At 38.3% G+C, this 16,558-nt stretch overlaps 1 protein-coding gene across 10 annotated transcripts in view; it reads right to left on the bottom strand.

Annotated features, from left to right (window-relative positions):
* Cdk13 (cyclin-dependent kinase 13) overlaps window positions 1-16,558 on the bottom strand; it is a 90,818-nt gene that overhangs the window by 61,282 nt on the left and 12,978 nt on the right.

The following is a 16,558-nucleotide window of genomic DNA, read 5'->3' as shown; positions in this document are numbered from 1 at the left end:
ATGGTAATATAGTGTTTCTGAAGTTAAGTAAAATACCAGATGACAATTTTCTTTAAAATATTCTTCCTTTCTCTGGCCTTTGAATGCCCAAGATAAACCTGGATTTAAAACAAACAAACAAAACCTCCCTGAAAAATGTAATAATTAGGGCAGCAACAGGCCATCACTGTTAACTCAGAAAGGAGAGATAAGGTACGGATTTACCTGGATAGCAGCAGATAGTCTTCCACTCCCACCCACTCCCCACTCCCCCCACCCCCCTTCACTTGGTTACATTTTCTGACACAAACTGTCTTCACCATGACTCCTATTTTTGACACTTCAGAGTTCCCTGATACTCCTCTTTTAAAGGTCCTTTCTATCGTACCCCTAAATCCCTTCATTAAAAACCCATCACCTACAATGAGGCTCACAAACATCCCTAAATCCAGTTGCAAAAACTCTGACACCCTCTTCTGACCTCCACAGGCTCCTGTGCACACAGGGTGGTGCACATGCACACACTCTATTGTGTATACACATCCCTAAATACTCTGGGGGAAAATGTATCTGCACTGGCAATATCAAATCTTAAAAAAGATCTCTTAACCATCTAAATGAGATTCCACTTCATTCTAGAGCCTTAACTAGCTAAGTTTTCTGTGTGTGTGTTTGGGGGTGGGGGAAATAAATTCACAATTTTTAACTCTACAGGAGACAGGTTAACACAATTTAACATACTGAACAGAGGAAAAGACAGCTCTTTAACTAGACTTTGGCAGAAATGATGGTTATAAAGTAGAACCAGTTAACACAGTAAGCTACCAAGAAAACAGCCCTTACTCAAGAAATGTAGCAGAAATTACAGGAAGCAGGAAAGTAAAGCAAGAAATTCTAGGAGCCCATAGTGAAAATGGGCAGAAACAAAAAAAAAAAAAAAAAAAAAAAAAAGAATATTCCCTTTTATGCCTAGTATTAGAGATATTTTTATAAACATTCTATAATCCTATAATACAAGTGAAATTACTAGGTTAAGGATAAAACTTAAATGAAAATCATAGTTTGATAGCCTCAAAATTTAATATAGAAAAACAAAACTCAGCCAGGCGTGGTGGTCTTTTAATCCCAGCACTCAGAAAGTAGAGGCAGTCGAATCTCTGTGAGCTCTAGGCCAGCTGGGTTTACAAACCAAGTTCCAGGACAGCCAGAGTTACACGGAAAAACCCTGTCTAAAAAACCAAAACCAAACCAAAACTCAAAGTTGGGTAACTTTTACTAATGACTTTGCCATACATTACTAAAAGCATTACCACTTTACTAATGCTTCAGGCATGTCATTCATTAAGAAAGAAATGCATGTTCAAACCTCTAACAAATTACTATAAGATACTTTTTACAAATAAAATTTTTTTAAATTTTTTCTTGGACTGACAATACATTTGGTCAAAGTGCTTCCCAAGAAATCTGAGTGCAGAAAATTCAACCTCCAAGAATCTACAAGATAGAAGAGAACTAACTTCTGCAAACTGTCCTCTGACCTCAGTGTACACACACACAAATACAATTAAAATATTTTCTTCTAATAGTTCTATATTGTTGAATCTATAATGAGCACATATTAATTATTCATTGCTTGGTTTCAACAAGTTAAAAGAGCTCTTTAAGAGCAAAAAAGGTGGCTCCCAGGTTAAGAGCACTATGTGCTCTCAAAGGGTCAGCACTGAGGTCCAGCACCCCAGTTCTAGGAAATCCAAAGTCCCCATCTGGCTTCAATTGACAATACATTTAATTTGCACATACTTACACAGACATACATAATACAAGGTTTTAAAGACATCTTTTAAAAGGCTAAGAGATGGGCTGGAGAGATGGCTCAATGGTTAAGAGCACTAGCTGCTCTTCCAGAGAAGCTTAATTCCCAGGCCCCACATGGCAGCTCACCACTGTCTGTAACTCCAGTTTCCAGGACATCTGACGCCCTCTCATAAAATAAAAGCAAGAAAAAGAGAGACTGTTAAAAAAAGAGAGAGATTATGCTCCTAAGAAGTTTTCCCAAATTCATACAACTCAAATAAAACCAGAACTGAAACTCAACTAACTAGGGTTCACTATTAATTAGGCTAGTTAAGTGTCCCTTGTAGTAGAGTCAGCCTCAAGCTTCCTAATGCTGAGACCCTTTGATACAGTTCCTCATGTTGTGGTGACCCCAACCATAAAATTACTTTTAGTGCTACTTCATGACTGTAATTTTGCTACTGTTATGAACAGTAATGTAAATATTTTTGAGACAGAAATTTGCCAAAAGGGCTCAGCAAAGGGAGAACAAATTAAGAACAGCTGCCTTAAAGAAAGAGCGTAATGTCCATGGAAGCCAGAAGGGGACTTTGGATTGCCTAGTGCGTGGTCCTGACCTTGGTGCTGACTCTTTAAGAGCACCATGCACTCTTAACCCGTGAGCCATCTTTTCAGCTCCAAAAGAATTCTTTTACCTTGTTTAGAACAAGTGAATAATATGTGCTCAACTATATCAGAGACTTTGCAAGAATCCAGTTCTTAACATTGTACTTGGTGAACAAACACAAATTCAGGCTGATCTGTCCTTTGCCACCAAGGCTACTGCAATAGCCTCCTCTTTTCCGAAGCTCCTATCATGCCTCAACAGCCAGCACGGTATTCTAGCCACTTCAGAGTTCCAGGTTACTGCTGACGAAGCATCCTTGATGGACTCCCTTAATCTACATCACCTCTGTGATCTCTTTTTAAAGTCTCTTGGACCATCTAAGTTGGATTTCATTCTTTCTAGAATTTTCACTGGTATACCTAGAGCCAAGTATACCAAGTATATCAAATAAGTATGACAAAATGCTTTATTACAATTTTAGCTTCCTAAATTATTTTTGCTAAAGAATATCCCACCTACTGGGCATCATCTCCCAATATAACTTCTAGGATGATAGAAAACACAGAAGTTTGTGTAATAAATATCCAATACTACGGTTATCCATTATCTCCAATTTTCTGTCTTACTGCCTTGTGGAAATCTCTGTCACATTTATTTTACAAGCTTATTAAATCCTCAAAATAGGCATGAAATGGTTACCAAATTGAAAATCACAATGTTGTCTTTATTTTTTCCAAAATGTCTTTCTACCTCCATGTTTAGTGCACAATAATTAGGAAATGGAACCACTTTAGGTGTCTATCATCATTCAAATGTGTTAAAAAAAAAAAAAAAACCATGGTACATACATGAAATGGAACTTTATTGAGCCATAAACAAAATCAAATCATGGCATTTACAGGAAAATGAAAGTGGAAATTGTTAAGCAGATTAAATAAGATTCATTTTTAAAGTGCATTTTTCTCTTAGATGTACAATTTAGATTTTAAATTATTTGTGTCTATTTTTAAAAGACCTCTACACAAAACACTTACCTACCTTCCTAAGTCAAAATTTCAAATGGCTGGGTACGAGACACAAGCAGAAGCAGGCAAAAATCTCGTGTGTGTAAGACCAGTTTGGTCTATATTTCGAGTTCCAGACCAGCCAAGGCTACATAATCAGACACTGGTTAAATAAATTAAAACAACAACAACAAAAAAAAAGATGTTGCTCTGTACTAAATTGATTATGCATTGTTTTAAGTAATCTGCTAATTACTTCCAACCAGCACGGGAGAAGACTCTTAAACGTATCTCATTACAATCTACCTTATCTAATCTGTACTGTTATAGTCACACTACTGATTCCACCAGACCCAGCCCCCTCTGAAGTCAATACTTAGAAAGTACAGATACATCCTCATAATATCTGCCCCTTTTAACATCCTCTATTTCTAATTTTACTATTCTCTATTTAACCAGCCTATAAATTTCATTTCCTGGCAATTGCATTTTAATTACCTCAGCAACTTCTTCATCTTAATGATCCTAATGCTCTATATATTCCCTAATAGCCAAAATCTGAATACTCCATTCCGGTTGCTGTAGCAAACTACCTCAAATATGATGACCTAGAGCAACACAAATTATCTCACAGTTCTAGAAATCCAACAAGCTCTGAGAAATTAAACCACCTCTCTCTGTGGACATCTTGGAAAATCTGTTCTCTTACCATGCCCAGCTTCATTTACTCAAGACCTCCATCACGCAGGCCTCTCTGTCCATCATACTTCTTTCCTCTCTATCATCACATGGCATTTCTGAGTCAACTTTTCATTCAATCATAAATGAACTATCTGGACAATGTACAATCTCTCCACATCAAAATCCTTAATTTAATGACATCTACTTTTTAAGCATACCAACTTTTTGCCACAACATAATTTATATACACACTCTAAGGAGTATAACACAGATATCTTAAGGGACCAGTATGTGGCCTACCATCCTATCTGCTTTTATCTTCAAAACCACTTTTCTCTCTAACTCTACCTACCTTATCTCTTAATCTGCCCCATCCAACTGATATATTCTCTCTGCTCCATTTATTATTGTAGATAGAATAACCAAACCAATTCTCACTGTTAAATGAACTTCTTTTTACATGTTCCAAATCCTTCGCTTTCCTTTTCTTCTTAGTAGTTACTACAAACCTTCACAACTTTCTACATGCTCACAACCTCAGTTCCAATATTTACCAGGTATGTCTTCTCCCACACAAGCTATTAATTACTTCCACCTCATATGCAACCTCACTGCTATCTAAAATTGACCCCTCTGGTAAACTATTGCTGCCTCGTCCTCCTGAACCTTACCTTACAGAGTACTGACCACAAACAGCATAACCTCTAAGTTTGTCAAAAAGCGGTTTCTCATGTCCTTGTCCATATTATAGACTCATACACACAATAATAAATGTTTTAAATTGTTGACAGGTTAGGGAAAAGGTACTGTTTGCTACCTTGCTATTCTCTATTTCCCGTGCCCATAAACTCATATACCCACTAAAATTAACTAGAAAATACGCATATTTTTACAAAACTAGAACCAGAAAAATTCAATGTCTACAATGACAATATTAAGTACATTCTTTAAAATACTTCCTACCATTTCTGCTTCCTGACTATATATGCTGGCAGCTTCTGCCTCTTAAGGTTCTTCTTCCTTACTACATTTATTCTCACACAGATTTTAATTTATACTTACAAATTGTGGTGGTCTGAATAAGAATGGCCCTCACAGGCTCATATATTTGAATGTTTAGTCACCAGAGAGTGGCACTATTTGAAAGGATTAGAAGGATTAGGAGGTGTGGCCTTGTTGGAGGAAGTGTGTCACTGAGTGGGCTTTGAGGTTTCAAAAGCCCACGCCAGGCCCAGTCTCTCTCTCTTTCTCTCTCTCTGCCTATGGATCAGGATGTAGAACTCTCAGCTACTTCTCCAGCACCATGTCTGCCTGCGTGTCGCCATGCTTCCCGCCATGATGATAATGGACTAACCTCTGAAACTGTAAGCAAGCACACAATTAAATGCTTTTTATAAGAATTGCCTTGGTCATAAGTGTCTCTTCACAGCAATAGCTAAGATACACATGATAGCTTAACCCCAGCCTCTTAGGCTGTTTGAATTGCTGAGTTTCTTTACAAAATAATCATCAGATGGATTTTGGCATGGGATTAGGATATGATTCCCATCAATTTCTGAAAAGACCAAAAACCTACCTTGGCTATTTTGTATTATTTATAGGAAATGGTCCTGTCGGTACTGACTATCATAAACGAAAATATTAATCGACTCTAAACAAACCTGAAGACCTCTAAATATGACATTAAGTAGTCAGTCAACATTTAATCTTTTATTTAGTTTAGTTTTCATTCAGTTTTTTAAAGTAAAAACATACAAGCATTTCTTTAGTATCAAATCTGGTTATGTCTTTAAAAGAATTGTATTCATATCAAAGAATTGTTTTAAAGTCAATCTGTAATTTATTATCAGTAACTGTCTAAATTGTATAGCTATTTTGTATGTCTCTATACTGAAATGGGTATGAACCCCTGGTTTAAAAAGTCACCTCTTCCTTACTTCCAACCACCATCCATAGCCCTCATACCATTAAGATGCATATAGTTTTAAATATTCCCTCTTCTCTTACAATGGTGCCTGCTAAAAAGGCAAAAACCTTAAGTCGGTGTACACGCCACAAGATTTCTTTTCCCATATATCCAATTCATCTCCAAGTACTGTCAACTGTACCTTTCTTCTGTTTTAACTAGTCTCTAGATTCTTTAACCTAAACAACTACAGCTAATCTTACTATTAGATTCTGAATAATCACTTTTTTGGAGTATTCTCTACATGAGGCTCCTACATCAGATCTCCACCTCTTCTAATTACTCTCAATGCAGCCACCTGAGAATCTTCCAATTACACCTCTACCAACACCCCTTAATCATAACATATACACAGAGGCCTTGTCCTCTACCAACACTCCTTAATCATAACATGTACACAGAGCCCTTGTCCTCTACCAACACTCCTTAATCATAACATGTACACAGAGCCCTTGTCCAGCCAGGGAAAATTAACCGAATACCAGGCCTGTTTTTTCTCACATTGCTCTGATCACCTCCTGTATCTCCCAGACAAAGGGATAGTTAACATCTCAGCACAATGTTAGCCACCTACCTAAAATTTCCCCTCATTTGAACTGCAGGGTTCAACCCAGCATACAAGAAGCCTTGAGTTCAATCATCCACACAACTTATACCTAGCATGATGGAACACAACTATAGTGCCAGCACTCAGAAGCTGGAGGTAGAAAAATCAAAAGTTCAAAGCTACACAGCAAGCACCAGACCACTCTGGGACACACGAGAGACTGTCTACGTACACACACAACGCACACATACCAAAATCCCACCTCCTCTTAATATGACAGTGGTAGAGATAGTTTGTCCACTGATCCTCCCACATTATTTGTCTTGTGTCATTATAATAAAAGTAATTTAATAATCTTACCCAATTAAACTGAGAGAACAACCTTCAAAGCTTTGATTCTGAATACGAATCTTTCCAATTCCATATGCTCAAAAATATTTATATGAGAACACCACTGATGCCATTCTTCTGGAATGTAATGTCACCTGTTAACCCGGTTATCAAGGTACTGCAGATCAGTCTGGTACTAATTGAGCTTTCCCTACTTTTAAGGTTTGAATGTATTTAGTCCCACAGGTGCATTTGTTCACTACCTAGTGGTACTGTTTGTGAAGGTTATAGAAACTTTAGGAGTAGAAATTTGCTTAAATCAGTCTATCACTAGTGGCAGGCTCTCAGGTTTTATAGCCTGGTCCTCCTATTGTCTTTGTTTCTTATGCATGAAAAAAAATGACTGGCCAGTCTCAAACCTGCTGCTGCCATGTCTGCCCTGCAACACTGTGTACCCTCTGCAACTGTAAATAAACTTTTTCTGCCAAAGCTTCTTTTTGTCAAGGTAGTCTATCACCACATCATAAACAAAATTAATATACCTAACAGCTACTAGATTTGACCAATGCTACCCTGTTTTCACTGCCTATGGAGAATATCCCCTATCTGGTTTAATGAATCCTTCCCAATTTTCACACGATAATCCAAGAGTCCTTCCTTCATACAGCCTCACCAATTCCAAGAAAGACACAATAGTGCCTTATCAGCACCCACCTTGTAACCAGATTCATCATTTACCTCATTACCATATCAAATTATAGCTTCTTTGAAGAGCATAATATAATGGAAGACAATTTTATTTTGTCACATTATATTCCATAGCTTAATGTCATTTGGATAGCAGTTCTTAGTCAAATGAATATAACACAATTAACATTGGTGTACAAAATGCACTTCATTTGATTTGCTCTTCCTTCAGCAATGAAAATACATAGAGAGCAAATGGGAAAACTAGGACATCATGCTAAGAGAGTTGTTACACATTCGTCAGAAACTACTGAGAGGAAAAAAATTAAGACAAGAAAGTCACCCTATCCAGAAAGTCTGGCGTCACTTTCCCCTACCAAACTGGACTCTTTCACCTTCATTTACTTAGCTCTTAGCTGGCTTTCTTTCAAAAGTCAGGCTGAAGTTTGTTCTCTGTAATCTGTCCAATTTGCTAAAATCTCAACATTTGCCACTTACCACAAAGCACTCCAGAATCACATTTTTTTTAAATAACAAAACCCAGAATTTATAATTAAATAAAAGTAAATGTTTTTCCTCCACCATTAGGGATAAGAGAAGGAAGTCTCTTCTTACTACCTTAGCATTATACTGGAGATTCTAGTCATTGTAATTAGGCAAGAAAAAAAGTTAATTAAATCAAGAAGCAAAAAAGCCAGCTATGTCAATTATCAGATGGTATAATCTTGTTTATAGAAAAATCCTAGAATCCACTAAAAATATAGAAACTAATAAAAAAAAATGAGTCAACAAAGTTACCCAATATGAAAAATAGTTTTAGTTCTAGGCAGCGCAGTGGTGGCCTACACTTCTAATCCTAGCACTAGTGAGGCGGAGGCAAGCAGATCTCTGAGTTCGAGCCAGCAAGTTCTACACAGCAAGTTCCAGAACAGTCAAGGGCTACACAGGCAAACTCTGTCTTCAAACAAACAAAAATCCTCAAAAAAAAAAAAAAAAAAAAGGAAGGAAGGAAGGAAGGAAACGATGTTTTAGTCCTACACATTATCAATGAATAGTAAGCACATATAGACAAATAGCTCAAGCTATCTGCCTATGGGCCTATGAAAGAACATAAACTCCAAGTTCAAGGAAATAATCTGCCTCAAAGGAATAAGACAGAGTAACAAGAGGACACTATAGGATACCCTCCTCTTGCTTCCATGTGTGCACACATAGTCACGTACACCCACACAGGTATACACATATGTAACACATACAAATAAAAATAAGAATTTAAAAGTCATGTTTTTAAAAACCTACTAAGATACCCAAAATGGCAGAGAAAGCTCAGGTACAGTTGGCCAGAGTTCACAAGGAATAAACTGGGAAAGCTAAAAACTAGCTATTTGAAAAGTAACTTACTTAGATGGTTGGTGGGAAAAAGTTAGCGCTAGCATTAGCAGGAAAAGTCAGGAAAAAAATAGGAGCAGGACATACTTTCTGAAAGACGTCTGCCTCTATGGTGGCTTTGCAGCTGACACCCTATACAAACCACATTCTCAGAAAACTCAGAGCAAGTGGTACAGGATTAGTATTTCAGTATTATGAAACAAGACAAACAGAATACTCCAAGACTGGAAAAGAAACTTTAATCAGATCTGTACAGCATTCAATAAGCTGAAACTAACTCAAAGCAACAAGTAGGAATTAGCAAGAACTGCAGAGCGGCAGTGCCAGCATCTGTTTACATCAGAAGCCCAAAACAAATTTTTCACTAGAATAGTACTCTAATTTCTGTAATGAATTCTAAGAGATGTGACCAGATCTCAGACTCTGAACAGCATTAGGGGGGCATGTTGTGGGTGTGGGTGCGCGCACAGAATTACCTATCAGCAGAGGACTTCCCACCCCCAGGTAAGTGTGGAAAGCAAGAGAGTCCAAAGTGAACATGTAAAAACTGCGTGGAGTACTGAGTGGCTTGTATTGTTGATGGCTACATCAAGGACCCAATGTCTTGCACCCAAAAGAATGACAAGACCTTAACCACAGAATGAGGCTGACAGAAATAGGTAGCATGACTGTTCTATGAACACTGGCCACTGTGTGCAAAACCTAACAAATACTGGTATCTCCTGACTGCAACCTGAAATTGCTCCCATACAGAAAGGTCTCACAAAGACTAGCTGACTTTCCTTCCCACTGCCTGATACATAAACTTGCTAATGTTCTACCGCAAAGCAAGTACTGCTTACTAGATAACAGCTTTTCTGTGTTCTGTGTTTGTGTGCCTGTCCTTTCTTCATTCCCCCATCTCCTTCATCAGGAACTCAATAAAGACAAAGGCAATAATCATCCCAGGCATTTTGCATAGCTGTATCCACCTACCTTGCTCCTTCTCCACACCTATCTTGCCCAATGCCATTGGAGCGCAGGAACTTGACCCTGCTCTGCTGCTGCCCTATACTGCTCCCAACTATTTTCCTTCTGCCTTTTCCTCCCCGAGTGAATAGTCTGGTCTGATTTGCAGAGTCTCTGTGCTCAGGACTGCACTATTAGCTGGTCATGGTGGTGTATCCCTTTAATCCTAGTGCTCAGGAAACAGAGACAGGCAGACCTCTGTGAATTTGAGACAAGCCTGCTCTACAAAAACAGTTCCAGGATAGCCAAGGCTGTTACACATAGAAATCCTGTCTCAAAAAAAACAAAAGAAAAACAGGACAATTCTATATACCAATGGCATATTAGCATTCCTTCAGACAAACCTCTACCACTTCCTACTACTATAGCTCCCTTATTAGGAACATGTCCCTCTTTTATCTCTATCACCCCAATGCTAATTACTATTCTCCCATTTCTTATTTCTTTCTATTAATATGCACTGTAACTAATATCAGTTCACTCAGTATTAACAATATCACTTTGCTCCATAGAATGATTAGCAGTTAAAGAGTGATTGCTGTACACTTAACTATTACTCTGTTTTCACAGGGGGTGTACTCTAGATAGTTAATGACAATTATTGCAGAAAGTATTCTTACAGACCCTGGAAGACAGGAAGGAAGGAAATTAATGATCTAACTCCTGGTGCATAAAGCCTAGGATAAAAAGACAAGTAACATGAAAAGTTAACACAACATTTCATCCTAAAGTTATCAACCTCAGAGTAAAGGCCCAGAATGAGAGACTCAGACAAATTCTAGACCAGGAATCCAAAACAATGACAATATGTTCAAAGAAATGAAAGGGCCTACATAATCTCCTGATTTCATTAAGAAGAAGCACAGAAATAAGAGGAGAATGAAATAAGTCAATGAAGGATAAGGAAATGGAATCCATTAGAGAGACAGGATCAATAAACAAATATCAAACTGAAGTAATGTTAGAAATGAAAATTTCAATGTCAAATAAAAAGCACACTGGAAAAGCTAAAGAGAAGGTTCAGGCGTTAAGAGAACCAGAGTTCAACTCCCAACTGTCTGTAACTTCAGTCCCAGGGCATCCAGCATCCACTTCTAACCTCTACAGCACTGCACACACATAGTGCAAAGTACCCATATACATAAAAATGTTTAATCAAAGGAAAACAGCATAACCACAGCTGTGTCCTAGCAGGTGTCCAAGCTCTGCTTGTCCAAAGCCTAACAATCACCCCCACCTACCACACCATAGCAGCATTTGGAGTCCAACTCAGAACTCAAGAAGTCCCCCATACACATTTTACCCATCTTCCTGGTAGTCATACTACCCACCACTCTACTGAAAACCACATGAAACCACATGAAGACCAAGAATTACAGGTAAGGAACTTCCAAACCAGTCAAATCCATTTACCAAGATGCCCTGGAACCATAGTGCTCTGTGCTCCTAATCCCACATACAGATTCCAGGACTAACCTCCTCTATCTGAGAACAATGGGACATTCTGGGATCTGCTCCTAGCCCCCACAGAGCACTACTCATTTCCACTCTGACCCCAGCCCCTGCTACCCAAAGACTATTTTCAGAATCTAGAGCACACTCCACAATGAGAATCTTCTAAGACATCCAGGCTCAGAAGTTGGAACTATCCCTAGCTGAGCCAAGACCACAGACCTGACATGCTATTCAAGCATCAATAGAATGGCTCTGAGAATGAAAAACAAGCACCATTCTGCTGATTCAAAAGAGACACGTTGGGGTAACAGCAAACAAAGATCCAAACACCCACTGAACAAATAAATGTGAGACCAGATGCCCATATCAAAAAACACTACTCCTGATATTAGCCCCATAGCATAATATTCCCCAAGAAAAGCAACCTAGCTTAATGTACAATGACTTCAAAATAGCAATTACAAATATCTTCAAAAAAACTCAGAAGTAGGTACAAATGCCTAACCTAATGAAAACTGCAACACAAACAGTTGAATAAAATAATAAAACTAGTTCAAGATTTGAAAATATATTTTAAATCAAATTTTTCTTTCTTGTCATCTTCCAGTTGGAAATATTTATAATGTGCAGGGGGTACAATGTTTTTGTAGAGTTGAGATGCCCTTTACTTTTTTAGACTAAGACCAAACATCTTCTAGGATTAGAATACTCTCTGCAACTCATTTCCAAAACTAAAGAGACTCTCTAAAGCAAAATTCAATTAAAATAAAAACTCATATGAAAAGTTCAGGGAGAGAAACAAAAAGCTCAGAGAAAAGTCTCACCAAAGTATTTTATCATGTGGAAAAGAGAATAATATCAGGTCTTAAAGACAAAACAGAGGAAGTGGGTAACTCCATGAAAAAAAAAAAAAAAGGTTAAACCTTTAAAAATAAATAAATAACTTTAAATTTAAAAAAAAAACCTTCTGGAACAGAATTAGCAGGAAATCTGGGACATTACAAAGTAACTAAACGTACGTAACTATATGTATAGGGAAAAAAATTCAAAGGCACAGAAAATATTTTCAACAAAATCACAAAAGAAAATTTCTCCCCCAAAAAGGAAAGAAAAGCCACTAAAGTGCAAAAGACATGCAGAACATCAAATAAACAAGACCAGAAATATCAATCCCCATGTCACATAAAACATTAAATGTACAAAACAAAGAATGTATATTGAAGGCTACAAGAGAGGAAAACCAAGCCACATAGAAAGGCAGGTACATAAAAATAACTTTAAAAATCAGAGTTTGAAAGCTAGAAGGTCCTGAACTGATTTCTGTAACCTTTAAAAGACAATACACACCAACACAAACTACTACACCAGGGAAAATTACCACTCACAATCAAAGGAGAAAGAAAAACTTTCCATAAAAAAAAAAAAACAAATTTAAGTAATTTATGTAAACCAACATAAATCCACAGTTATACAGTGGATATGTCAGTCTAAAGAAAGGTAAACGATATCCAGAAGAAAACAATATATAATCCTGTAACAGTGAACCAAATGAAGTCTAAAAAACACAACTAGATGACAGGAATAAATATTATTCAACAATAATTCTCAGTATTAATGATCTCAATCTCCCAGTAAAAGGACAGGAATAGATCGGATTAGAAATCAGGATCCAGTAACTCGCCAAAATGACGAACACAAAAGGAAGGAGGAGAGGTACTCGGTATATGTTCTCTAGGCCTTTTAGGAAACATGGAGTTGTTCCTTTGGCCACATACATGCGAAATCTACAAGAGTGATATTGTAGACATCAAGGGAATGGGCACTGTTCAAAAAGGAATGCCCCATAAATGTTACCATGGCAAAACCAGAAGAGTCTACAATGTCACCCAGCATGCCGTGGGCATCACTGTAAACAAGCAAGTTAAAGGCAATATTCTGGCCAAGAAGAACAATGCACGGATTGAGCATATCAAGCACTCAAAGAGCAGAGACAGCTTCCTGAAGCGGGTGAAGGAGAACGATCAGAAGAAAAAGGAAGCCAAAGAGAAGGGCACCTGGGTTCAGCTGAAGCGCCAGCCTGCGCCAACCAAAGCCCACTTTGTGAGGACTAACGGAAAGGAGCCTGAGCTGCTGGAGCCTATTCCATAGAATTCATGGCCTAATGTACACAAAGGAAATAAAGGACCTGGACTGCAGGGGGGGGGGGGGTGTCCAGCACTCAAGGCCAGCCTGGTCTATAAAGCAAAACGTTCCAAGTTCAAAGAGTTACACAGAGAAGCCCTATCTCAAAAAAATTTTAAAAAAAATTAAAAAATAAAGGAAGGAAAAAAGAAAACAGGAAACATCTTTTACTGCCTATAACATAAGTATTTCATCATCAGTGATAGATTCAGGATAAAGGATGGAAAAAGGTGTTCAAGCAAATGGAACTAAGAAAACAAGCAGGCATAGCTAATCTACTCTCTGATAAAATAGACTTCAAATCACAGCTAGTTAAAAGAGATAGGAAAGGGCATTTCATACTCATTAAAGGAAAAATTCACCAAAAGGATATTATAATCCTAAAGAACATACACCAAGCATGTGGGCATCACATTTCATAAAAGAAAGCACTATAAGATCAAAAACAACAGATTTGCCACAACACAAATGACAGTGAATGACTTCAATAGCCCAATCTCACCAACAGAAAGGTTATCCTGACAAAAATTCTACAGTTCAATGACATCAGAAATCAAACTGAGCTAATGGACATTTATAGAACATTCTGCCAAACACTACAGATACACTTTTTTCTTAGCAGTCCATAGAATTTTCTCCAGAATAGAACACAACTAGAATAACAACAAAAATCAGCCACGACAATATTTAGGAAAATTGAAATAGCATGTTACACTCTACCTGATCACAAAGGAATAAAGCTGGATAACAGTAACAACAACAGAAAAGACAATACACAAACTCATATAAGCTAAACACACCACTGAATGAAAATTCTTTCATGAGGGAAATCAGGAAGATAATTTATGAGTGAAAATGCAAACCAAAACCTTTGAGACACAATTACGATGGAGGTAAGAGATCTTGGAGCACTAAGCACCTACATCATGGAGAGAGATCACATTTATAATTTAATGTTACACTTGAATGCCTTGGAAAACAAAAACACCAGGGAGGCCAGAAGGGAGTGGGTGGAGTGGGAAGTGGGGAAGTGGGAAGTGGGGAAGTGGGGAAGTGGGAAGTGGGGAAGTGGGGAAGTGGGAAGTGGGGAAGTGGGGAAGTGGGGAAGTGGGGAAGTGGGAAGTGGGGAAGTGGGGAAGTGGGAAGTGGGGAAGTGGGAAGTGGGGAAGTGGGAAGTGGGGAAGTGGGGAAGTGGGAAGTGGGAAGTGGGGAAGTGGGAAGGGGAAGATTGAAGGCCTTGGAAACCAAAAATCACCAGGGGCAGAAGGGAATAGAAGTCAGGGATAAAATTAACAAAAGAGAAGTGGGGGGAAAAATACAAAGATTCAGTGAGGAGTTCTTTGGTTCTTTGAAAAGATTAACAAAATTGACAACCTTTGGCCAAATGAACCAAAAAGAAAGAAAATACAAATTAATAAAAGCAGAGATGAGAAGAGAAACATTTCAGCAGATGCTGAGGAAATTAATAAAATCATAAGGCCATAATATAAAAATTTATATTCCACTAATCTGAAAAAGCTAAAATAAATAGATAAAATTTGATAACCATAATCTACCAAAAGTAAATCAAGATGAAATGAGCAAAAAGATCCCTCACAACCAGTGAGAAAGAAGCAGTAGTCTCACAACTAAAACCACAAATAAAAGACACCTCAGAACCAGTTATACACAGTTTAGAATTTTACCAGACTGTCAATGAACAATTTATTCCACAAAACAGAAAATGAAGGAATACATCCAAATCCTTTTTATGAAGCCCTGACACCAAAACCAGACAAAGATACCCACCCACCCCCCAAAAAACAATCTCTCTGATGAAACACTAATACAAAAATCCTCATTAAAATGGTTGTAAAATGAGTTTAAGAACACACAGAAAAGATTAGACATCATGGTCAAGTTGGCTTCATCTCAAAGATACCATCACAGATCAGCTTTACTCCAGAGATACAAAGATGTGTCAACAACATTTACAGTGTTTAAAAAAAAGGTTTACGAAAAAGGACATAACAATTTTAAATGTGTACCAAATTATCAGTGTAACCCTCATAAAACAAACTCTTCTACACAAAGAGACAAGTTTGGAACAGAGACTTTAACATTCACTCTCAATCATGCAGATAAAAACAACAAAAGGACATGCCCAGGGTACCTGGGGGGAAGCGGGGGGTGGAAAAAGGGGGCGCAGGATCAGGTGTGGGAGAAGATGGGAGAGAAATACAGAGGGTCAAGAAATTGAACAGAAGTGTATAGCAGTGGGAGATGGGGAACTTGGTGGGTAGCCACTAGAAAGTCCCAGAAAAGCAAGTGGCTTCCAGGACCCAACTGGGATGACATTAGCTGAAATATCTAACAAAGGGGAGAGAGAACCTGTAGAGACCATATACAGAGGTTAGGCATGGCCCCTGATTGAGGCATGGGGCTACCCACTCATCTCAAAAACATTAACACAGAATTGCTCCTGTCTAAACGAAATGCAGGGACAAAGAGTGGAGCAGAGACTGAAGGAAAGGCCATCCAGAGACTGCCCCACCTAAGGATCCATCCCATCTGCAGACATCAAACCCAGACACTATTGCTGATGCCAAGATGTGCTTGCTGACAGGAGCCTGGGTATGGCTGTCCCTGGAGAGGCTTTGCTAGAGCCTGACCAATACAGATTGGGATGCTCATGGGCAAACATCTTAGCACAGGGACACCAATGGAGGAATTAGGGGAAGGACTGAAGAACTGAAGGGGTTTGCAAGCTCTCAGGAAGAATAACAGTATCAACCAAACAGAGCTCCCAGGGACTAAACCACCAACCATGGAGAGACCCTAGGCTCCAGCTGCATATGTAGCAAAGGATTGCCTTATCTAGAATCAATGGGAGGGGAGGCCCTTGGTCTGGTGAAGATTCCCCCACATAGGGGAATGCTAGGGCAGTGAGG

This window comes from Rattus norvegicus, chromosome 17 (genome assembly GCF_021556685.1).
Source record: "Rattus norvegicus strain SHRSP/BbbUtx chromosome 17, alternate assembly SHRSP_T2T, whole genome shotgun sequence".
Classification (NCBI taxonomy): Eukaryota; Metazoa; Chordata; class Mammalia; order Rodentia; family Muridae; genus Rattus; species Rattus norvegicus.
This window is presented reverse-complemented; position numbering and strand designations above follow the sequence as displayed.